Consider the following 26,649-nt stretch of genomic DNA (forward strand, 5'->3'; position numbering starts at 1 on the left):
TTGTGATTTTTCAAAATAGCAATACAATGAACTTGCCCCAAGCCCACCAACTGCTAACACCATACCCTGCCCGTGCTATCTCCTTCTGTACACATCTCCCTCTCGCTGAACCATTAGAAAGCAGGACACAGGTGCCTGACGGGCCCCCTAGACCCTTCCACTACAATGCTTCTGCCACCACTAAGGAAACTAACATGAATTCAACAAAAGAATCTAACACAATTTCCCCAATTGTCCCACTGATGTTTTAAATAGTTGATTTTCCTTTCAACTCAGAATAAAATCAAGGCTCTCCTTGTTGTTTTTCCCTAATATAAAACAATCCCATCCCCTCATGGTGACAATGAGTCCTTTGAAGATCCCTATAAAACATCACACATTCTATATTCGTCTTTTTCCTTGTGACTATATTTAGGTGAAACATTTCTGGCAAGAACACTATTTGGTGAATTTCTGAACTTCTCACTACTTCACAGCAGGAACACATAGTATTGTTGGTGTTTGAAGCCAGAGTATCAAATCCAGTAACACAGGCTTCTTCCTCAGCTTCTCTCATTCCACTTCTTCCTGAAACAGGGATATATGGATTCCTGTGTGCTAATCTACAGTTCACACCTAAGAGTTTTAGTATTAAGGTGCCAACACCATTTTTAAAAAACACATCCAATACTAAGGTTAAACCGTCTTTGCCTCTTAATTTTATTTTTGTCCTTAGAATATATTCCCCTGAGGATACACTGCCAGAGTATTGTTTTTAAGCTACTTTAATCAATTATGTTATATTTGTACAGGACATTACGGATAATATGAAAGTACTGTACAAAATTCACATATATCCTTCTGTGAAAATAAATATAAAAATGTAAAGCAATTTCATGTTCTAATAAAATAAATTAGAGGAATAAGAAAAAAGGAAATGCAAACAGAATCAAGGTATTTTTAACAGATTCTTGGAAGAGAAGTGGTAACTGGTTTAGCAGAGAAGAGGAAGCCACAGCCTAAAGTATGTGCCCCTAATCACACATAGAGAAGGAACCAGCCTATCCTACCTGTCCCTGAACAGCCAGAGGCTGGGGCAGCAGACGCCACAGAAGCCAGGCTGAGGCTGGAGAAGAAAGCAGGGCTCAGATGAAAGACTTCACATGGAGCAGCTGGCCCCACAGCCCCCTTCCCTCCATGTGTGCAGAATGCCCCAGCAGGCTCTCAAGGACCCTCCCTGGAGACCTCGCTGTCCCATAGGGAGAGCTCTCTGTACGGGACATTCTCCCCCGACCCCTCAGATCTGCTCTCCACCTTTCTCTACCATGCCTGTCCCCAGGAGGTGAACCACACACACTGTGTCCCTTGGGCTCTCTCCCTGTGGCTTTAGGGTGGGTTCTGCTCAGCTGGGGGCACACAGAGGGCTGGTGTATTTATTCTACCTTTTCTTCACGCCAGGCTGTAGTTCAGCCAGGGCTGCATTCCCCTGCCTATGACAATGATTCCTATTGAGAAGCCCCTCTCCCACAGGTAGGAGCATTTACTAGAGTCCAGAAACTTCTGTCTCTCCGGATCTCAGGTGGTCATGGCTCCTGGCTGTTGCAGTCACCACCGAGCACCTTCACATCCATCCCTGGTCCCCTTGGCCCCTTATAGTCCTGTTGTTCAACTCTCTCCCTGGCCCCGTCTGGAGCATCCATGTGTTTACCGACTGGACGGCGGCTGACACAACCTCCACACACCAATAACTGCTGGTCTCCTGACAAGCTGCCCACCACCCACTCAACAGAGAGGCCCACTGGGCGACTTCCCATCTGCTTCTAAGTGACTCACTCTTATTTCTGAATGGGCAACCTTGGTATAAAAAGTACAGGGAGAGCTCACCACATACAGGCAAAAATACACAGAAAAAAGGAACTAGAGGAAACAGAAGTCATGCTGGTAAAAACTTTAAAATATAAATAAAATGTAAATAGTACCCTCAGAGAGGTTCAAGATGATATTGAACCCCTAAATCAAATGAATGAATTAAAAACAAGAACACAATCTTGCTATTTAAAAATATAACATGTAGTCAGATGTATTGCGGTCGTTCCCCTTTACCTGCAGTTTCATGTCATTGCCCCAGCATAGCCTCGTCTATGCTGATTGATACAATATTCGACATTTAAACATGCAACATTTAAAAAATTCATTAAAAGGTTTGAGAAATAAAATATTTTTAAAATATTCTGGAAAGTAGAATAGACAAGATTTTTAAAAATAGAGATTCAGTACACACACACAAAAGCCAATGTAAGTGTTCTAAATGAGAGAATACACAAAATTTCTCAGAAGAAAGTATCCAAGAAATACAAAAATATGAGCCTTAATTAAAAGATATGTTTCCAGAATTACTATATCCATTATTAACCCAGTACCATAAAGAAAAAAAACCAACACAAAGGCAGTTTTAAAGAAATTTCTCATCACCAGAGAAGAATAATTCTATTAGTTTCCAAAGAGGAAAACATAGGTTACCTGAAAAAGGAACACAAATAAGAATGGCCTCAGGATTCTTAATAGTAACACTCGAATTTGGAAGATAATGGAATAAGGTCTTCAAATTCTAAGAGAAAAGTATTTGTAGCTAAGAATTCTATACCCAGCCAAACTAGCATTAACATATGAGCAGAATAGGATATCTTCAATCATGCAAAGACCTATAATATTACTTCTTAAGCTGTCTTTCTAAGAAAACTCCTAGAGAATGTTCTCCCATAATATGAGAGTATAGATCAAGAAAGATGAAAACATGGAATCCAGGAGACAATAGATTCAACCCACAATAGCAATGAAGATAAGACCTGTAATACTATTTGTATATGCCTGACGAGCAACCAGGCCACAATGAAATCAGAATGTGAAGGGCCTCCAGGGTGCAATTATGATTGCTGCTGACTGTGTGTTGAATGATACAGTAGAGTAATGCCCACAAGGCCTTTCCATCAGCAAGAGGACAGCATAAGAGAGACCTAGATTAGCCCCAGAGAAGGGAGCACAAATTTAAAAATTTGCATTATTTGGCAACCATGAAAAGGCTAAGTTGGGGGCAAGTATCTATAGATGGCTGAATGTCTATATCCATCCATTCAGCAACTATTAAAAAGAATGAGGCAGGGTGGCCAAGATGGTTGACTGGAAGCAGCTGGTGTGCGTGGCTCTCACAGAGAGGAACAGAAGCGGCAAGCAAATACAACACCTTCAACTGAAACATCCAAGTCCTTGCATTAGGATTAACCAAGGAAACAACCTGACCCACAGATAACAAGGAAAAGCAAGATGGAACAATGGCCCACCTTGGAGCAACACGGAGCCAGAAGATCCTCCCTGACCCAGAGACACAGTGAGTGAATGAGACACCCTGGGAAAACACACTTCTCCCACAGATCTTTGCAACCCTTGGGTCAGCAGATCACCTTGTGAACCCACTCCACCAGGGCCTCCAGTCTAACAGACAGAGCTACGTGAAGTCTTGGCAGAGCAGTCACTTAGGTATGCATGGAGACCCTGGAGCCTTACATACTTGGGCTTTCTGGCAAAAGTAGCTGCAGCTCTGGGAAAGCAGGAGGTTAGACTCCTCTACATACCCTTAGGAAGGAGGCTGAATCCAGGGGGCTGAACAGCAACAGCCTGCAGGCCCCACTTCCACAGCACCACACAAGATAAGACCCACTGGTTTGGAATTCCACCCAGCTAGCAGTAGTGGCATTGCAACTCCCTAAGAAGGAACTCCTAGGTGGAGGGGCAGGCTGCCATCTTTGCTATTTAGGCACCTTAGCCATTCTTGCCTTCAGACTTTGGACAGTTTGAGCTGACCTGGGGTAGAAAGGATGACCCACCATGGCACAGCTGCTCTACCACAACATGGCCAGACTGCTGCTTTAAACAGGCACCTGATCCTGTTCCTCCTCACTGGCAGGATCTCCCAAACGGGGCCTCCAGCCAGCCCCAACTAAGCTCTCCAACTAACAGAGATCTGAATTCCCACTGATATGGTGCTTCCAGAGGGAGGGGTGGACCACGATTTTTATTGTTTGGGTGATTTAGCCGTTCTAGCCTTTGGGCTTTGGAAAGTCTGAGCCCACCCAGGGCAGGAGGGATCCCCCAGCACAGCACAGCTGCTCTACCACAATGTGGCCAGGTTGCTGCTTTACGTAGGTGCCTGATCCCATTCCTCCTCATTGGGCGACACCTCCCAACCAGGGTCTCCAGCCACTTCCTACGATGCCTTTGGGCTGGCAACAGGTCCATACCTCCCTGGGACAAAGCTCCCAGAGGAAGGGACAGGCTGTCATCTTTGCTGTTTCACAACTATCACTGGTGACATCTCCTGGTTTTGGAAAACCCAAGGTGACTAAGGACTAGAGTGGGCCCCAAGCATACTGCAGCAGCCCTATGGAAAAGTGGCCAGATTGTTACATGGGTGCCTCTTCCCATATCTCCTCACAAGGCAGGTCCTCCAGGCCTGGACTCCAACCACACCCCCTGCCAGAGCTATTGAGCCAATATCAACTCAGCAACTCCCTGGAAAGAGCCTCCAGTGGTAACTGAAAGTGTCTTTGCTACTGACTCTGCTGTGGAACTGCCCTTCCCATCCACAGACTAATGAAGGAGTAAAGACCCTAAGTGCCTTATACACACCTCCAACAAGCTGCAGTCATCCTAAGGAGAGGGGCCCAGCCTGTCTCCCACAGGTATCACACATCCCCCATGACTTGTCACCAGACAGGGAACCCCTGGCTTGGGCCCACATCATAGATCCTCCATCCGGGACTGACTGCACTGAGTGATTGCTCACCTGCATCTCTCTGGGGTGGAACCCCCAGGAGTCAAGCAAAAGATCCTTGGCCATAACCACTACTAAGATCTCTTCCTCTGCTGCCTCTAAGCTGGGGGAGGAACATAAACACTGAGATCACCCCAGAGTTCCAGTGGGCAGCCCAGGAGTGCCAAGTCGTGATCTGCAGTGAACACTGAAGGGGAAGAGAAACCCACACTTTCAGAACACTGAGAAGGAACATGGCTGCAACTGTGGGGAAACATAGGGTAGCCACACAACCAAGCAAGAGTCTATCGAATAACCAATAAGCCTAAGTGCCACCTGCTGGATCACACCCCAAAGCCTCAGCACAAAAAAACACCTCAGTAACATACCACTCTCTGAACCTGCGACAAGAAGTCAGCTTCAAATAAAGGTCCTACACAAAGCTTTGGCCTGGTAAAAACATCCAGAAAAAAAGGTTATTGACTGTACTCAATCTACACTGCAGTTAAAGGAACACCCACATGCAGAGATGAAAAAGAACCAATTCAAGAACTCTGGTAACTCACTTGGCCAGAGTGTCATATGTTCTCCAAACAACTGCACCAATTCTCCAAGCATCCTTAATCAGGCCAAACTGGCAGGAGTGACAGAAACAGAATTCAGAACATGGATATGAACAAAGATCACTGAGATTCAAGAGGATGACAAAACCTAACCCAAGGTAAATAAGAATCACAATAAAGTGATACAGGAGCTGAAGGAAGAAATAGCCAGTGTAAAAAAGAACCTAATGGGTCTGACAGAGCTGAATAACACAATACAAGAATTTCACAGTGCAATCACTAGTATTAACAGCAGAATAAATCAAACTGAGGAAAGAATCTCAACACTTGAGGATGGGTTCTCTGAAATAAGACAGTCAGACAAAAATTTTAAAAAAGAATAAAAAGAAATGAACAAAAGCTACAAGAAGTATGGGAATATGTAAAGAGGCCAAATCTACCAATCACTGGCATCCCTGAAAGGGAGGGGGAGAAAGCAAATAACTTAGAAAATATATTTCAGGATATCATCCATGAAAACTTCCCCAACCTTGCTAGAGGGGGCACAGTCAAATTTAGGAAATACAGAGAACTTCTGCAAGATTCTACAAAAGAAGATCATCCCCAAGACACATAATAGTCAGATTTTCCAAGGTCAAAATGAAAGAATGTTAAAGGCAGCTAGAGAGAAAGGGCAGGTCACCCTACATCCCCATCAGGCTAACAGCAGACTTCTCAGCTAAAACCCTACAAGCTATTAATAGAAGAGACTGGGGACCTATATTCAACATTCTTAAAGAAAAAAAATTTCAACCAAGAATTTCATATCCAGTCAAACTAAGCTTCCTAAGTGATAGAGAAATAAAATCATTTTCAGATAAGCAAGCATTGAGGGACTTCATTACCATCAGACCTGCCTTACAAGAAATCTTGAAAAGAGTATTATATAAAGGAAAGACCACTAAAAGCTAATACAAAAACACACTTAAAGACACAGACCAGTGTCACTGTAAAGCAATCACACAAACATAATAATCAGCCAACATAATAACCAGCTAACAGCACAATGACAGGATCAAATTCACACATATCAATACTAACCTTGAATGTAAATGGGCTAAATGCCCCACTTAAAAGGCACAGAACGGCAAGTTGGATAAAAAAACAAGACCCAATGGTATGCTGTCTTCAAGAGGCCTATCTCACCTGTAACGAAACTCATAGGGTCAAAATAAAGAAATGGTGAAAAATCTACCAAGCAAATGGAAAAAAGAAAAAAACACGGGGACTGCAATCCTAATTTCAGACAAAACAGATTTCAAACCAACAAAGGTAAAAAAGACAAGGAAGAGCATTACATAATGACAAAGGAAATCGAACTCTCCTTAATATATATGCACCCAACACAGGAGCACCCAGATTCATAAAGCAAGTTCTTAGAGCCCCACAAAGAGGCATAGACTTCCACACAATAATAGTGGGAGACTTCAACACTCCGCTGACAGTATTAGACAGATCCTTGAAGCAGAAAGTTAACAAAGATATTCAGTACTTAAACTCAGCTTTGGACCAAATGGATCTGACAGACCTTTACAGAAATCTCCAACCTCCCCCCACCACCAAAAAAGTATGTACATTCTTCTCATTGCCACATGGCACATACTCTAAAGTCGACAATTGGACATAAAACAATTTTCAACAAATGTAAAAGAATCAAAATCATACCAAACAGACTCTCAGACCACAGTACAATAAAAATGGAATTCAACACAATGAAAATAGCTCAACACCATACAATTACATAGAAATTAAACAACATACTCCTGAATGACTTTTGGGTAAATAATGAAATTAAGGCAGAAATGAAGAAGTTCTTTAAAAATAATGAGAACAAATATACAACATACCAGAATCTCTAGGACTGTTAAGACAGTATTAAGAGGGAAATTCATTGCACTAAATGCCCATCAATAATTAGAAAGATCTCAAATCAACAACCTGACTTCACAACTGAAAGAATTAGAAAAGCAAGAACAAATAAACCCCAAAGATAGCAGAAGACAAGAAATAACAAAAATCAGAGCTGAACTGAAGGAAATTGAGACACAAAAAACCATTCAAAAGATCAGTGAATTCAGGAGTTGGTTTTTTTTGAAAAAATTAATAAAATAGATAGGCTTTTAGCCAGACTAAGAAGAAAAGAGAGAAGATTCAAATAAACACAATTAGAAATGACAATGTCAATGTTACTACTGACCCCATACAAATAAAATCAACTATCAGAAACTACTATGTACACCTCTACACACACAAACTAGAAAACTTAGAACAGATGGATAAATTTCTGGACACATATACCCTCTCAAGACTGAGACAGGAAGAAATTGATTTCCTGAACAGACCAATAAGGAGCTCCAAAATTGAATCAGTAATAAATAACCTGCCAACAAAAAAAAGTCCAGGACCTGATGAATTCACAGCTGAATTCTACCAGATGTACAAAGAGGAGTTGGTATCATCCCTACTGAAAGTATTCCAAAAGAAATTGAGATACAACATTCCAGAATCTCCAGGACAGTTAAGGCAGTATTAAGAGGGAAATTCATAGCACTAAATGCCAGCAAGAAGCCAGCATCATTTTGATGCCAAAACCTGGCAGAGACACAATAAAAAAAAAGAAAACTTCACACCAATATTGTTGATGAACATCAGTGCAAAAATCCTCAACAAAATATTTACAAACCTAATCCAGCAGCACATCGAAAAGCTAATCCACCATGATCAAGTAGGCTTCATCCCTAGGATGCAAAGTTGGTTTAACATACTAAAATCAATAAATGTGATTCATCACGTAAACAGAACTAAAGACAAAACCACATGATTGTCTTAATAGATGCAGAAAAGGCTTCTTTTAAATAAAATTCAACATCCCTTCATGCTGAAAACTCTCAATGAACTAGGTATGGAAGGAATATACCTCAAAATATTAAGAGTCATATATGACAAACCCACAGCCAACATTATACTGAATAGGCAAAAGCTGGAAGCATTCCCCTTGAAAACCAGCACAAGACGAGGATGCCCTTTCACCACTTCTATTCAACACAGTATTGGAAGTTTTAGCTAGAGCAATCAGGCAAGAGAAATAAATAAAGGGCATCCAAATTGGAAGAGGAGAAGTCAAACTATCTCTGTTTGCAGATGACATGATCCTATATCTAGAAATCCCTATAGTCTTAGCCCAAAAGCTCCTTCGGCTGATAAACAAACAAACAAACAAAAATCTCAGAATACAGGTAACCAAGGAGGTGAAAGATCTCTACCATGAGAATTACAAAACACTGCTCAAAGAAATCTGAGAAGACACAAGCAGATGGAAAAACATCCCCTTCTTATAGGAAAAATCAGTATCATTAATATGGCTATACTTCCCAAAGCAATTTACAGATTCAATGCTATTCCTATCAAACTACCAATAACATTCTTCACAGAACTAGAAAAAAACATTTAAAAATTTATATGGAACCAAAAAAGAGCCCCAATAACCAAGGCAATCCTAAGCAAAAAGAACAAAGCTGGAGGAAGTCACATTACCCAACTTCAAACTATATTATTATACAAGCTACAGTAACCAAAACAGTATGGCACTGGTACAAAAACAGGCACATAGACCAATTCAACAGAATACAGATCTCAGAAATAAGGCTGCAAATCTACGACCATCTGATCTTTGACAAAGCTGACAAAAATAAGCAATGGGGAAAAGACTCCCTATTCAGTAAATGGTGCTGGGATAACTGGCTAGCCATACGTAGAAGATTGAAAGTGGATCACCATAAACAAAAATCAACTCAAGATGGGTTAAAGACTTAAATGTAAAACCCAAAACTGTGAAAACTCTGGAAGATAACTTAGGCAATACCATCCTGGACATAGGAACAGGCAAAGATTTCATGACAAAGACACCAAAAGAAATTGCAACAAAAGCAAAAATTGAAAAATGGGATCTAATTAAACTTAAGAGCTTCTGCACAGCAAAGAAAACTATCAACAGAGTAAAAAGACAACCCTACAGAATGGGGGAAAATATTTGCAAACTATGCATCTGACAAGGGTCTAATATCCAGCATCTATAAGGAACTTAAATGTACAAGAGAAAAATAAACAACTCCATTAAAAAGTGGACAAAGGACATGAAAAGACACTTCTCAAAAGAAGGCATACATGCATCCAACAAGCATATGAAAAAAAAGCTCAATGTCACTGGTCATCAGAGAAATGCACATGAAAACCACAATGAGATACCATTTCACACCAGTCAGAATGCCTATTATTAAAAAGTCAAAAAAATAACAGATGCTGGTGAGGTTGCAGAGAAAAGTGAATGCTTATATACAGTTGGTGGGAGTGTAAATTAGTTCAACCATTGTGGAAAGCAGTATAGCAATTCCTCAAAGAGCTAAAAGCAGAACTATCACTCAACCCAGCAATCCCATTACTGGTTACATACCCAGAGGAATATAAAGCATTCTGCCATAAAGACACATGCATGTGTATGTTCATTGCAGCACTATTCACAACAGCAAAGACATGGAATCAACCTAAATGTCCATCAGTGAGAGACTGATAAAGAAAATGTGGTACATATGCACCATGGAATATTACGCAGCCATAAAAAAGAATGAGCTCAGCTGGACGTGGTGGCTCACACCTGTAATCTCAGCACTTTGGGAGGAGGAGGCAGGCGGATCATGAGGTCAGGAGATTGAGACCATCCTGGCTAACATGGTGAAACCCCACCTCTACTAAAAATTCAAAAAATTTATCTGGGCATGGTGGCAAGCGCCTGTAGTCCCAGCTACTCGGGAGGCTGAGGCAGGAGAATGGCATGAACCTGGGAGGCAGAGGTTGCAGTGAGCTGAGACCTTGCCACTGCACTCCAACCTGGGTGACAGAGTGAAACTCCATCTCAAAAAAAAGGAAAAAAAAGAAAAAAATATGAGATCATGTCTTTTGCAGGAACATGGATGGAGCTGGAGGCCATCATCCTTAGCAAACTAACACAGGAACAGAAAAACAAAGGCTGCATGTTCTCACTTATAAGTGGGAGCTAAATGATAGGAACTTAGGAACACAAAGAGACAAAAGACACTGGGTCTACTTGACGGGCAAGGGTGACAGAAAGGAGAGGAGCAGAAAAGGTACCTCTTGAGGTTAATACCTGTGTGATGTAATAAAATGTGTAACAATCCCTGTGACACATGCTTATGTGACAAACCTTCACATGTTCCCCCAAACCTAAAATACTTTTTTTAAATGAGGCAGATAAGTGTGCACTGATAAAGAATTATCTATACACATATACATATGTATATATATATATATTTTTCTTTTTTGAGACAGGGTATCACTCTGTAACCCAGGCTGGAGTCTGGAGTGCAGTGATGCAATCAAGCGATCCTTCCCTTCAGTCTCTTAAGTAGCCTGGACCACGGGTGTGTGTCTCCACACCAGGCTAACTTTTTATTTTTTGTAAAGATGGGGTCCCACTATGTCGCCCAGGCTGGTCTCAAGCTCCTGGGCTGAAACAATTCTCCTGCTTCATTTTCCCAAAGTGTTGTGATTATAGGTGTGGGCCCCATGCCCAGCCATGTATGTGATTATTAAATAAGACAATCAAGACACAGAATAGTGTGTGCAATATGCTACCATTTGTGTGAAAAATAAAATATATTTATATTTATAGACACACACAAATATTTGTATTTGCAGAAAATGTGATATTTGAGGTTGGGCTGTCAGATAAAATTTAGGATGCCCAGTTACATGTTAATTTTAAATTAACAATGAATAATTTTTATTATATTCCATGCAATATTTGGGATGAATAATTATTCATTTTTATCTGAAATTCAAACTTAACTGGGAAACCTGTGTTGATATTTGCTAAATTTGGCAATCCTACTTTGAGGTGATGAAGGGTTAGTATTAAGATATGTAATCAGATATTCAGTTTAGTATTCTATTCTCAAAAATCTAATATGATGGCGTTCACACACACAGAAAAGGAAACCAATAACCCCGTCTCCCCTGCCAAGCACATTTGCACATTGGAAAGCATTTGCACCGTGCTGTGGGAGCTGTGGGATGCAGCATCCTGGTCCTAGAACTGCAGGCTGAATTGCCGGGGGGGCGTCCTGCTGGTGAAGGCGACTCACTGCCCAAGGAAGTTCCTGGCACTTGTTAGAGAGCATCCTGTATCTGTCCTTCAGGCACCAGTGGAGCTGAGGGTGATTCCAGGCCATATGTGCAGTTGAGGTGCTTCAATAGTTTTCTTCTGGTCTAACTTCAAGAACAGCCACATAAAGTAGCTGCGATCACTCAGTTTCCTCTGGGTCCACATTCTCCCCACCCTGACCCCAAGTCCCCGCTGCTCTTATGGCCATGTGGAGTTCGTGCTTATATTTTGTTGGCAATTGGATTCAAACACATCACAGTATTTTGAATTGAGGTGTTTAAAAATTATTATTATATTCCCTTTGCAGCTACCTGTAGTTATTTATGCTGTAAATTCTGTTTAAACTCACTTGAGTGGGCCCCCGCTGACTACTGAAGGGTTGTTAGTAGCAAATTTGTCCAAGGACAAAGAAATCATTGAAGTCAGTTCTCCTTCCCCTTTTACAGGGTGAAAGAAATACATCCCCTGGCATAAGAAGAGGGTGAAAGCTCCCTCCTACCCTTTTTCAAAAGCTCTGCTCAAATCCAGCGGACCGTGTTCCTTGCCAGCAGCTGTGACTGCTGAAAGCCTGGCGTTTAGTATCATTTCCAAGCTCGCTCAGGGGCTGCCAGGAGCGTGGCAGGATGCTGACTGCCGCAGAAGCAGGCGGCTTCAGCCAAAGGGGTTTGAAAGACTGTCCCACCCCACCCCAGCCCTCTCGCTAAGACTAAGTTCAGAGAGGTTGGGTGAGGTGCCCAAGGTTGCGAGGGGGTTAGCAGCCAAGCAGGGACTGCCGGCCTGGCGTGTCCGACAGGGACCTTGGGCAGCTTCTCACGCCCTTCTGCTGCCTTCTTCTTTCTCTTCTTGGTCCAATAACACCTCCAAAGGCTCCACACCTCCAGCCCCCTACGTGGGCTGCCTTTCCCCTTCCAGGCTTTAATAAAATGTCACAGCACCAGGCGGAGGCTCCCACTTCTGGAGATGGCTTGAAGAGCCAGGTGCTGCCCCAGAAGGTGGGGCAGTGGCCCCCACGGAGTGTGTCTTGACCAGTTGGAAAAAGAAGTTAGGAGAGAAATAAGCAGACAGTGCCCACCCACCCTCCTCTACCCCTGCCCCCAGCAGCCTACTCCACACGCAGACTCTCCTTGCAAATCTCCAGATGGGTCCACCACGCTGGGCATGTGCCCAGGCCTGCTTGCGAGCTCGCTGGGTGCATTGACCAACGTGGCAAGGCATCACGTCACTTCGTGTTTTTCCCCGCCTTGCTCCCTCTATCTCCTCATTCTCGCTGCTCAAGGCTCAAACCTCCCAAATAGAACATTGGGATTTGAATTCTTGCTGCGGCTCTGCTTTTCAGAGGCCCCTGGTCTGAACATCACTGATACCCAGTCTCAACACTGAGACTGCTGGTGCCTCCCAGCACATCCTTAACACATTGCTGGCACACGGGTTCTCATCTCAGGGACTGCTTCTAGGAAATCCAACCTAAAACACCATTTAGTTTAAAAACACTTTTCATAGGTGACACGGTGACTCACGCCTGTAATCCAAACACTTTGGGAGGCCAAGGCAGGAGGATCACTTGAGCCCAGGAGTTTAAGACCAGCCTGGGCAACATAGCAAGACCCCATCTCAATAACAAAAAATAAATAATTTTTTTTCTTAAATGACTGAGCACTTATAACCCTCCCAATCCTCTTTCCCTGCCTGATTATCCCCATAGCATTTAGCACCATATAAGTTATTTTATTTTATTTCTGTCGCCTTCCGAATAGAGTGTAAGCTCCATGAGGGCCTGGACTTCTGCCAGTTTTGTTCACTGCTGTTCCCTCAGCACATAGAACAGTGCCTGCCACAGGGAAGCACACTAAGTGTTTGTTGAATGAATGAAGGTGCCAAGGATTGGGCTACATGCCCAAAATAAAACAATGAACGGGAAAGACATGGCCCCAAGCCCCAGAAAGCTTCGTCTAAAGGGAAGATGCATTGTTAAATCTTATCCCTTTTCTCCTACTCTTCAGATGATCCCAATTGCCTTGCTTTATGGTATTCTACCTTGGAGTTCCATTTCATCATCTAATTTGGGGTCTTTGCATTCTCAAGGGATTAATTCCAATACGTTCTGCTTGTGGCACCTGTTTGCACCAAGAATGGGTTTTCCTGGCCCTGCAGCTCTTTAAACATCAGCAGCCTCTGTGGCTCATGTTTCCTCCTGCCTTTTATGTTGTTTCATCAGAAATCAGTGTTCTTTTTCGGCAAGAATCATGGAGCACACATTTCTAATCCTACTTCTGGTCAAAATACATAGTTGTGTTCCATTTGGGATCTGTGGCAGACACTGTCAGATGTCTACCCATCAGCCATCCCACCCTTTCTCCTTAGTAATAAAACTCTTGATATTATTTGCAGCCCAGTAGTCTACTAGAGCAAGCTTGTACCAGCTCCCAGGAGCCAATTATTAGATTTGTGGGAATTGTATAAACTAATCATTAAACCATTGGTAGCTTGAAATTGACCGTGGTGGTAGTATTTATACTGCAGACATTAGCAAATGCTACAATCAGGAGTTTCTTTCTCTCTCCCTCCCCATCTCCCACTTTGGGGTGGGGGGAGGATAGAGCTGGCTTACCGACACATCACTAGGGGGTGGATATGCACCCAGCTAAAAGACTACATATCCCAGCCTCCCTTGCAGTAAGATATGGCAAACTGGATGAAGCTGGTCCCTAATGACTTAACGGCCCTGGTTACCTAACTCCAGAGCAAAAGTCAACTTCTGCTTTTTTAAAAGCCATTTTTTAGTTGAGAGTTTTTTTATTACCTGTAGTGATGCCTGATCCTAACTGATACAGGGCCCAGCTGAAAGTGAGTTTCAAGCAGATACATATTTTCTATGCAATACTATTAATGTCCCAGGCCACAGTGGCTCACAGACGCTACTGCTTAATTACACTGTGCCCTTCATCAGGCAGGCTACAGTTGCCACCGACCTTGCCTTCAGACTTACCCTCTGTGAAGTGGTCACTGATGTTTTCTTCTTTAAATTTGACATCGACAAATGACTGAAGTCCATCACAAGGTCCTGAGTCCTTCTAGAAATGGCTTTATGGTGTTCTGCCTTGGAGTTCAGCCACTTTCACACACCACAGCAACTGGCTAGTGCCTTCTGCCACTGGATGGTGTCCTCACAGCAGGACTAAGCTCAGACCATGAGTCTGCAAGAGGAGGAGGGTATTTCAGGGGGATCAGCTCAGGCACACGGAGTTCAGCTCCAACTAAAAAATACCATGGATGGGCCGGGAGCTGTGGCTCACGCCCGTAATCCCAACACAGTGGGAAGCCGAGGCATGCGAATCACCTGAGGTGAGGGGTCCAAGACCAACCTGGCCAACATGGTGAAACCCATCTCTACTAAAAATACAAAAAATTACCTGGATGTGGTGGTGAGTGACTGTAATCCCAGCTACTCGGGAGGCTGAAGCAGGAAAATTGCTTGAACCCGGGAGGCAGAGGATGCAGTGAGTCAGGATCGCACCACTGCACTCCAGCCTGGGCGACAGAGTGAGAGAGACTCTGTCTGAAGAGAAAAACAAACAAACAAACAATAACAAAAAAAAAGACAGATGGACAAACTATTAAGTGGGTGAAAATGGTGATGAAAGCGGCCCCCTTTTCTGCATAATTTAATAGGATTTACATTTTAGGACTAGATTGTGCCTTCTGATTTTTAATCAATGGGTTAATGTGGAAAAATTTAATCTGTTTATAAGATGATTGAGTGATCAATTGATTTTTACTGAATTAACTTAATTAACCAGCTGTTAGGCCTTATACATGTAATGTCTAAATTTACAAAATAAGCCTTATGAAACAAAATTAGCCAATTTCACTACTGAATAATCACTGAAATCACCCTGAAAGACAGACATGTGGACTTATGAAGCATGACAATGTGTCATTCAAGGAAAGTGGTTTTTGAAAATTCGTATTTAATGCCTTTTTAAAATTACAACTCTATTAGAGTTAGATAAAAGAGGCTCATGCCTGTTTTGTTCTTATTGATTAGACTAATTTATCTGATCAATTTTAAATTTGAGGGAGCTATTTTAGTAAAATGAAAGTGAAGAGGACCTGTCTGTAAGTCTAAGAAGAATTGTAATGTTGCGCTTCAAATGTAGTGTATCAAAAAATTACGCATTTGAAACCAGACTGAAGGCTTATTATCACAAAGATAATTAAGTATGCTTTGGTGGCTTTTGCAGGCAACTGAAATGACTTTTGGGTACTGCCTATTTACATTCATTCCCAAATGATATCCACCGCCCTTCATATCTTGCTGTGGGAACACCCAGCGGTCTAACTTGTAGTTTCTTAATTGAGGTCAATTATCTTACTTGCTCAGGACAGGTAAATCTATCTCCAAGAAATTGCAATGGTCAAAGGCAGTGTGAACCCATAAAAATCACCACTCCCTGAGTATTACATTTTAATGTGATAATACAATTGTCTGCCCAAAACTGAGATGCCTTTTCAAATAGAAAAGAACAAATATGTGTTTAGAATGAACATCACTTTTCTATTCCTATTTTTACCTCTTTAGAAGAATTTTGCATATAAATAAGTTTGTTTTTTAGTTTATTTCTAGAAATAACCATATCTGCTTGTAAATCATTATTTGGGCCCTGTTGGGTTTTTTAAGCAATTAATATCTTAAATTATATTGTTATAAATAAAATTATTAGTTATTAATGTTAACTAAATTTTTTCCATGTACTGATTCCTTTCAAAGTTATATTTAGGTTTTCTACAGACATTGAGTCTTATATAAAGGTAAACAGAAAGACATGTAGAAATATCATAAAAATAATGTAACAGCTTTTTGGGATTATAACTGACTTATGCTCATATTATCAAAATTGGAAGTGTGGTCGAGTGGGTTTAAAGCCGGGAGAACTGGTTCCTGGCTCCAGGACTCATTGTAATGAGTTGTAAGTCATTGGCAAGATGTCTTCAGTTCTCCTCATGTTCCTCAAACCGACCCAAACCTCACCTAATCTTTGTGAATAATCACTCTGCCATAAGCCACACTGCCCGGTTGTGGGAATCAAAACAGAATTTCTGAAAGTTTTTTTTTTTTTAAGCCTTGATTTAACAGATGACTGATGGAAGAGACCGCAAGTTTTTGTTTGTTGATTTGTTTCCTTGCATGTTTTTAAGCAGAAACTTAAAGAGGATGAAAAACTGTAGATACGAGTGGTTCTGAGAAGGCAAAGCTCTGCATTACCCTTTGTCTTTTATTTTGAAAGACAGATGAGAAAGAAGGTTAGGAAAAATGCACAGCAAGTTACCAAAAAATATAAATTGGCCAAGCCCAGCAGCTTATATCTGTAATTGCAACACTTTGAGAGGCTGAGGTGGAAGGATCACTTGAGCCCAGGAGTTTGAGACCAGGTTGGGCAACATAATGGGATCCCGTATCTACAAAAAACCAAAAAATTAGCCGGGCATGGTGGTGTGCGCATGCAGTCCCAGCTACGCGATGGGCTGAGGTGAGAAGATCACTGGAGCGAGGGAGGTCAAGGTCAATGCATTACTGCACTCCAACCTGGGGAACAGAGTAAGACCCTGTATCAAAAAAAAAAAAAAAAAAGAGAGAGAGAGAATAAATGACTATGCAGATTGTCTTAAACTTAGGAACATATCAGATGTCCCACTACAAAAAAGAAGGTATTTTTAAAGCGATATAAATAAGGAACTAATGCAGAAATTCAATTTTCCATGACATACTAAATGTGAAGTGTTTTAGAAAGTGTGAGATAATACATAAGTGCAAGCTGTTATCACATTTTTTAAAAGCTAGAAAATAAGAATTGTCAGATGACAGTGACATATGTTAATGCAGAAAGGCATCTACTTTTCAGATGATCTTGATAATTTCTACTCGTGAAGTGCAACATATAGATATCAATAAATGCCACTGCTATTTGAGGAGCATCGTTACTCTCCAAGCCCCTCACAACAGGTGAACAACAGGTCTCCAACACAGCCCTCTCTAGGTTGGGCAGGATGGACATGAGTGCAAGCGCAATTTGTCTAAGGATGTCCAGAACAAGCTTTGTGAGTGCACACGTAACCGTAGCACAAACCTGAGAGCAAGTTAGAATCGGCCCTGTTGGAGGGGATGTGAGGGGCATTCTGTAAGTGCACCACATAAAGAAAACTCACACATATGAGAACCTACTGCGTGCAAGGGGCAGGCCTGTCTATAATATTTGATGGATCTGAGGCAAGAATACAAATGTAGATTCATATACTTTATATCTAGATATTTGAAAGTTATGGCCAGTCACAGAGGCTCAACACTTTGAGAGACCAAGGCAGGCGATTGCTTGAGCCCAGGAGTTCAAGACCAGCTTGGGCAACATGGTGAAATCCTGTCTCTACAAAAATACAAAAATTAGCCTGGCATGGTGGTGCACGCCTGTAGTCCCAACTACTCAGGAAGCTGAGGTGGGAGGATTGATTGAACCTGGAAGGTCAAGGCTGCAGTGAGGCAAGATCACACCACTGCACTCCAGACTGGGCCACAGAGTGACACCCTGTCTGAAGGAAGGAAGGAAGGAAGGAAGGAAGGAAGGAAGGAAGGAGAGAAAGAAAGAGAGAGAGAGAGAGAGAGGGAGGGAGGGAGAGAGAGAAAGAAAAAGAAAGAAAAAGAGAGAGAAAGAAAAAGAGAGAGAGAAAAAGAAAGAGAGAGAGAAAGAAAAAGAAAGAAAGAGAGAGAAAGAAAAAGAAAGAAAGAGAAAGAGAGAAAGAAAAAGAAAGAGAAAGAGAAAGAAAAAGAAAGAAAGAGAAAAAAGAAGAAAAGAAAGAGGAAGGAAGGAGAAAAGAAAGAAAAGAGAAGTTATAAAGCAAGCTAATGGCTGGAAAGTAAAACACAATGTATCCCCCTTCCTAACAATCTGGAAGGCCAGTCTCACATGTAGAATGTTCAGGCTCCTTGGAATTCTGCACCAGAACATGGCGATTGGCCATCCACTTTCTCTTTCCACCCTCAGCTTCACTCTCTGCACCCACAAGGGCCCAGTGGGTGCCTGGTCTCGATGCTCCAACTTGCACATCGAACCTCTCCCCACTGTTTCCAATAGCTGTTGCTTGGCTGCTCCCCAGCTAAAGGGCGCGTGAACCAGGGATGCCATTCACCCTGATCTGGAGGAGAGGCTGGTGCAGGCCTTAGATGCGGGCTCGAGGAATGTTTGGGTAAAGAGTTCCAGGGACCCCAGTGTACACAGCATGGCTTGGGAGAGGAACACATGGGCCCCAGTGGGCACTCCCGCTTGACCCCATGACTCCACTCCCTGTGAGGGTCATGGCTGGAGGAGGGGTAAAGTAGGGGACTCTGAAACACCAGATGGAAAGGGAGTCCCATTGCCTGGGTCCAAGGGTGGTGCTGGCAGGGACTGCCAGGATAAAGTTGTAATAAGGTGAGTCAGTTCATCACAATACTTTTGACCCACAGGTGGTTTCTGTTTCTTCCAGATAATACAAGACATTTTAATTGTCTGCTCAGAATTGTATCCTTAATATTCCAGAGTGATCCGTAATAAAACAGTAAGCAAAGGAATTTGTCTTCTAGATCATGGGTAGCCAAGTGGCAAGAAGACTTACATTTAGTGAAGGTGGGCACTACATTTCATACGCGCTGGACTCATCCTCTTGTCTTCCCTTTCTGAACAGTAACATTCAAAGAGCACCAGGTAGACCCAAGCAAAATAAGTGTCTGCCTGGAGGGTGAGGGGTGGAAAGGAGCACTGCAGAGAGTGAGGAGGTCCCCACAGGGGGCTGACCTGGCACAGGGGTCAGACCAACTTGTGTAGGGTGAGCAGGCCCTCTCTTGTGGGGTAGGGAGGGTGTGTGCAGAGGGAGGTGGACATGGGAGTGGTGGTAATAGAAGACTGGGTATAGCTTGGAGACTGACCAAATAAGTCAATATGCTGAGGATAATGGGAGGCAGATTTCTCACTGTCCACCCCGGTGGGAAGGGAGAAAACCAGCATGAACACTGTTGTTTGATTGGAATTGGAGATATCAAAGTTTTCAGTACAGAGAGATAGACATAGAAATAGATACAGGGGTGTGTGTGTGTGTGTGTGTGTGTGTGGTTCTGTGCACTGCCAGGCATGGGAACATCAAGCATCCAATAGCAATGAGCACATGCAGTGCCCACTGCTTAGTTTCTTTTTTTTTTTTTTTTTTTTTTTTTTTTTTGAGACGGAATCTCGCTCTGTCGCCCAGGCTGCAGTGCAGTGGCGTGATCTCGGCTCACTGCAAGCTCCGCCTCCCGGGTTCACGCCATTCTCCTGCCTCAGCCTCCCGAGTAGCTGGGACTACAGGCGCCGCCACCTCCCCCGGCTAGTTTTTTGTATTTTTTAGTAGAGACGGGGTTTCACCGTGTTAGCCAGGATGGTCTCGATCTCCTGACCTCATGATCCGCCCGTCTCGGCCTCCCAAAGTGCTGGAATTACAGGCGTGAGCCACTGCGCCTGGCCCCACTGCTTAGTTTCTAAACAGCGTTTTCCGCTAAGATGAACCAGGGCACCTTGAGAAGTGGCTGATTCTGGGACAGGGGCGGGGAATGCACAGAATGAGCCGTGAGTCTCTCCTCGTGCCAGTGAGCCAGGCAGTGCTCCAGGAACAAGAGAACCCAGCAAAGGGACACAGAACCGGCTTGAAGGGGCCCCCCACCAGACCTGGGACATTTTTGAGCTTACAAATAGATAATGATAGCAATAGATATAACCCACTGAGTGATATTACCACCCACAGGACCATGTTGCTATAAATAAGAAAATAAATGGGTAACTTGAAAGTTTCATGAGGAACAGGATATTTACAAAGGATCAGAGAATCTCTCCCTAAAATATTTGTCATTTACTAAGGAAAAGAAAGGATAGCGTTAGGGAGGGGAAGCTGGGAGACACCACCTTAATCAGGGGATAGAAGTGAATGTTACCACTAATGAGGCAAATGGAAACGTGCCAGGTGCAAGGTCTCAGTGAGAACACAACCCTCGTGATATTCCTGCAAAGGGGCATCACCTGAGTTTTACCACGAGGAAACATCAGACCCACCGAAATCCAGGGACTTTCTACCAAATAACTAGCCTGTTATCTCCAAAAGCCAGGGTCACTGCAATCCCCGCACTTTGGGAGGGCGCGAGGCCCGGATCACCTGAGGTCCACAGTTTGAGACCAGCTTGGCCAACATGGTGAAACCCCATCTCTACTAAAAATACCAAAATTAGCTGGGTGTGGTGGCACGTGCCTGTAATCCCAGCTACTCACGAGGCTGAGACAGGAGAATCACTTGAACCTGAGAGGTGGAGGTTGCAGTGAGCTGAGATCGCGCCACTGCACTCCAACCTGGGTGACAGAGTGAGACTCCGTCTCAAAAAAAAAAAAAAAGTCGGGGTAATGAAAGTCAAGAAAACACTAGAATTATTCAGGACTGAGGAAGACCAAAGAGATGACAGCTGAGGCAAACTGATTGCAGGCAGGGGTCTGTAAAGCAACACAGCCATGACAGCCACATCAACAATGGTGCCAAGACAGACATGCTGGGGCTGGGCACCTGGAAGTCCCCTCCAAGCCAGGGGGCCGAGGCTGTGAAGGTAGTGATCAACACTGTGTACTGCCACATCGACTGCACCCATGTGCACCAGAATGAGAACAGGAGCAGCTCAAGGAGCAGGTGGTGAGGCACGAGTGGCTCTTCATCAGCAGCAAGCCATAGGGCATGTGCCACGAGGAGTGCCGGTGAGAGGATCCTGCCAGAAGGTGCTGAGTGGCCTGGAGCTGGACTACTTGGACCTCCACCTTATTCACTGGCCAACAGGCTGTCAGCCTGGGAAGGAATTTTCCTTGTTAGATGAATCAGGCAACTCATTCAGGGGCTGGTGAAAGCTACTGGCATCTCCAACGTCACCATCTCCCGGCGGAGAGGACCTTAAACAAATCTGGCTTAAAGTGTAAACTGGCTGGGCGCGATGGCTCATGCCTGTAATCCCAGCACTTTGGGAAGCCAAGGCGGGTGGATCACGAGGTCAGAGATCGAGACCATCCTGGCTAACATGGTGAAACTCCGTCTCTACTAAAAATACAAAAAAATTAGCCAGGCATGGTGGCACGTGCCTGTAGTCCCAGCTACTCGGGAGGCTGAGGCAGGAAAATTGCTTGAACCCAGGAGGTGGAGCTTGCAGTGAGCTGAGATGGCGGGCAACTCTGGGCAACAGAGTGAGGCTCCATCTCAAAAAAAAAAAAAAGAAGTGTAAGCCAGCAGCAGTTAATCAGATTGAGCGCCACAGTAAGTCCCTAACCCAGGAGAACTTAATCCAGTACTGCCAGTCCAGAGGCAACATGGTGACTGCCTATAGCCACCTTGGCTCTCCTGACAGGCCCAGGGCCAAGCCCGAGGACCCTTCCCTCCTGGAGGACCCCAGGATCAAAGTGATTGCAGCCAAGCACAATGAAACTGTAGCCAGGTTCTGATCTGGCTCCTCACGCAGAGGAACTTGGTGGTGATCTCCACACCGGTGACACTGGAACGCATTGCTGAGAACTTCAAGGTCTTTGACTTTGAACTGAGCAACCAGGATATGACCTCCTTACTCAGCTGCAACAGGAACTGAAGGGTCTGTGCCTTGGTGAGCTGAGCCTCCCCCAAGGATCACCCATTCCATGAAGAGTTTCGAAGCTGTGGATGTCTGCTCTTCCTCAAGTAACCTACACCTGGTTTTCCCACCTCATTGTTTTCTTGCAAATGTAGTACGGCCTGTATCCCTCAGCAGCGGGGCGGCAATCTGCAGTGATTGCTGCCAGCAAGGGCTTGTCAAGCTTGATGTCAGGTCTGAAGAGCAGCATCAGTGGAGTGGAATTCTTTTCCCACTTTCTTTGCCATTTTTGCTCAGCTGAAGAAAGTACAACCTGAATACCCTTTCCTGATTAAGAAGGAGCAAAATCTGCAGAGTCAAAATAGTGCCTCTAACAGTTGAGTTTCGGCTGCTTGGAACTATAATCCTTATAGCAAGACTTCTCTTTGCCTCAGATGAAAAGTGCTTTTGTGAAAAGAAAGAGAGGGGGAAAACAGAAGGCAATATAAGACTTTGGATTGAATCGTTTTGCTGCATGGAACATTCAGGATAATTGACAAAATGTAAAGGGGGATTGAAGGTGACATGGAGGTATGTGTCTTTTGATTTTCTGATTGGAATGGTGTAGTGTGGTTATGTAGGAGATAGCCTTGTAGCAAATACATCCAAAAAACTGGGGCGAGTCGGGATATGACGTGGACAAATTACTTTCAGACAGCTTGGGAAAAATCGTTGTGTAGTGTACTCACAATTCAAAGTTTAAAAGTTCCTTTAAGCTTGAAAGTTTCACATTTTTAACAAAATAAAAGAAACGCTTTAGCAACAGAAACATGGCACACTTACAATAATAGGATAAATAAGCAGGTCATAGTGAGCTGTGACAGTTAAAAGATAATCTTTCCCGATGCATTGGCTGGCGTCATTAAGAGGACGTTTCCCTTTGGGAAATGGTATTAGGACAGTTAATATTTTACATAGTTATTTCTTTTTTTTAAATATATAGACCGAGTCTCACTCTGTGGCCCAGGCTGGAGTGCTGTGGTGTGAACACAGCTCACTGCAGCTTCGAACTCCTGGGCTCAAGGAATCCTCCTGCGTCAGGCCCCCTAGTAACTGGGACTACAGGTGCGCTAATTTTTCAATTTTTGGTGAAGATAGGGGTCTCACAACATTGGCAAGGCTGGTCTCAAACTCCTAGAGTTAAGCAGTCCTCCTACCTTGGCCTCCCAAAGTGCTGGTATTATAGGTGTGAGCCACCATGCCAGCCTTACATAGTTTCAAATAGGAATTATAATAGCAGGGGGAATTGTTATTTTTCTTGTGATTTGGAATAACACAAGGGAGAAGTAAAATGATAAGTGAAACAACATGGACAGAGAAAAACAATAATCAGTTGCTTTTCATAGGAATAAAGCCATCTAGAAAGGCACGTGAAGTATGTGGAATAGAGGCCAAATGCGCAGTATTGATGGAGGGGGAGTCTAATGCGTCGGGAAAGGGGAAGCCATCAGGATGGGGGAGCAGAAATGATCACAGTTACTGCAGTGCGCTCAGGAAAGGCCGTGTAGGCCAGCCAGAAATGATCACAGTTACTGCAGTGCGCTCAGGAAAGGCCGTGTAGGCCAGCCAGAATTAGGAGTGGTGGGGAGTGGAGGCGGGGAGTGGAGCCCGGCAGAACTGGGCCGTGGTCTGCATTCTTGGGACCACAGAAGTGAGGTAAGCCAGGAGCAGACGCAACTGGAGTCCGACCAACAAAACACAATGAGTCAGAGTCTAATCCAAACCTGTTCCATCCCTGGTTGCCAGGCGAAGGGACCCTCTCATTAGGTTCATGGACTGTAATGAGGTGAATCACCAGAAATTAAAGGAAATGGTAATTACAGACAGGGCCATGCAAGGTCTGGGAGGAGTTCGGTGGTCATCTGTCCCTCAGGCGAAGGAGGAACCGGGAAGGCTTTGACTTACTGAACCTGTGTACTCAAGAATGCTGCCACGTTCTGCTGTCTGCCCCTTGCAGACCCTGATGAGCCTCAGGGTTGCAAATGCCTATGGTCCCACCTGTTTTAATCCCAGCCTCCCCGTCTGGAGGGAACATAGTCTGGGATAAGGCTGAAGAGCACATTCCTGGAGCCCAGGTACAGGTGTCCTGGGCTCCTGGGGGCCAGGTGTCTTGGTTCTGCACCAAGTAGGCAGCAGCTGCATACGTGAGTCCCCTCCCTTTTGTCACCTGGAGGACAGGGCCCAGAAGAGGGTAGAGCTGACCCCAGGACAAGCGCCTAAGCAGTGGAAGCAGCTGCATGTTATTTCACTTTTTGAGGCACATCCTTTTCCTTGCAGTTATATGTGTAGCTCCAATGCACACATCCTGTATTTGTAGCCCTAATTGGACACTCCAGAAATTCTCTGACCTCTGTGTTCTTCTGTTCCCACGTTTTCAGTAAGTCCTTTCAATTACTTTGACAGTGGGTACAACTGCCTTTCTCAAGCAGGAAAATCTTCTCACCGTTTCTCCTAAATTAGAAAGCTGTTTATACTTCATTTATGGTGTGGCAGGAGAGCCCGCAAATCAAAGCAATTTTCTACTAAACATTATTTACCATTTTCTGTGAAATCCTAACATGCCGGGATAACCACAATTTAAATTTATTCAGAGGTCACATTTTAACACTAAGCAAATTGGAAACCTCTGAAAAGATCCCTTAAATATTCCTCTCTTCTGTCAACATTTTCAACCTGGAATGTCAACCATTTATGCTTGATTTTGGGTAACTGAGATTCAAAGCATTTTAGCAAATCGTGATCCGCTTTTCTGTCTTCACTGGTGCCAGCATGGCATGTCCAGGATTGTCTACACATCTGCATTCGGCATTCATTAGATGCAAAGAGGATTCATGCATAGCCTCCTAATAGATAGGGAGAGGATGGTTTTGAAAGTGTTTTAAAAATATTCTGAGGGGGAGAGAGAGAGGGTCGAAAAGGTTGAAAAACTACCTACCAGGTACTATGTTCACACTTGGGTGATGGGATCATTAGAAGTCCAAACCTCAGCATAATGAAATATACCCAAGTAACAAGCCTGCGCATGTTCCCCTACATCTGAAAAAATAAAAATAGAATGAAATTTATTTATTATGAAAAAATTTCTGTTATACATACACACACCTGTTAGAACTAATAGACAAATTCAGCCAAGTTGTAGCATACAAAATCAACAAGCAAAATCAGTTTTGCCTGTATACATTAACAGTGAACAACCAAAAAGAAAATTAAGAAAACAATTCCATTTACAAAAGCGTTAAGAAGAGTAAAATACGTAGCAATAAACTTAGCCAAGCAAGCGAAAGTCTTGTACACTGAAAACTACAAAATGTTGTTGAAAAAAATGAAAGAAAACAGTAATAAACGGAAAGACATCCTGTGTTCGTGGCCAGGAAGACAATCTTCTTCACATACCAATATAACTCAAATGGTCTGCAGATTCAACGCAATCTCTACCAAAATTCCAATGACATTTTTGTGGAAAAAGAATAATCCATCCTAAATTTCAGATAGAATCTCAAGGGACCCTAAAGAGTCCAAACAATCTTGAAAAAGAAGTACAAAGTTGCAGGTCTCACATTTCTTGATTTCAAAACTTACCACAAATGTACAGTAATCAAAGCAGCCTGCTACTGACATAAAGATAGACATATATAGGCCAGGCACAGTGGCTTACACCTGTAATTTCTATAGTTTTGGTTTTTTTTGAGATGGAGTTTTGTTTTTGTTGCCCAGGCTAGAATGCAGTGGCACGATCTTGGCCCACTGCAACCTCCGCCTCCCAGGTTCAAGTGATTCTCCTACCTCAGCCTCCTTAGTAGTTGGGATTACAGGTGCCCACTACCATGCCCAGCTAACTTTTTTTTTTTTTTTTTTTTTTTGTATTTTTAGTGGAGACAGAGTTTCACCATGTTGCCCAGGCTGGTCTCGAACTGCTGACCTTAGGTGATCCACCCGCCTCAGCCTCCCAAAGTTCTGGGATTACAGGTGTGAGCCACCGTGCCTGGCTGGAAGTCACAAATCCTGTGACCTCTGGCCCCATGACTCTTGAGCAGGAAGGAATTATAGACACTATGCCTGCATCTTAGCAGAGTTCAGACCCCTCCCATGGTCCAATTCTTGTGGCCTTTCATTAATCTTACAAAGGTGGTTTTCAGTCCCTGAGCAAGAAGGGGGTTAGTTTTAGAGACTATTGTCATCCTCACTTTCAAGTAAGGGTGGTTCACATCTGTAATCCCAACACTTTGGGAGGCCAAGGTAGGCGGATCACTTAAGGTCAGGAGTTGGAGACCAGCCTGACCAACATGGTGAAACCCCATCTCTACTAAAAATCTGAAAATTAGCCAGGCATGGTGGCAGGCACCTGTAATCCCAGCTATGTGGGAGGCTGAGGCAGTAGAATCACTTGAACCCCGGAGAA

General features: G+C 43.5%; 1 pseudogene; it reads left to right on the plus strand.

The window, feature by feature from the left end:
* Positions 1–3,148: 3,148 nt before the first annotated feature.
* Positions 3,149–22,322, plus strand: LOC103222856 (aldo-keto reductase family 1 member B1-like; annotated as a pseudogene).
* The last annotated feature ends 4,327 nt before the right edge of the window (positions 22,323–26,649 follow it).

The sequence above is a fragment of the Chlorocebus sabaeus genome, chromosome 18, assembly GCF_047675955.1.
Source record: "Chlorocebus sabaeus isolate Y175 chromosome 18, mChlSab1.0.hap1, whole genome shotgun sequence".
Classification (NCBI taxonomy): Eukaryota; Metazoa; Chordata; class Mammalia; order Primates; family Cercopithecidae; genus Chlorocebus; species Chlorocebus sabaeus.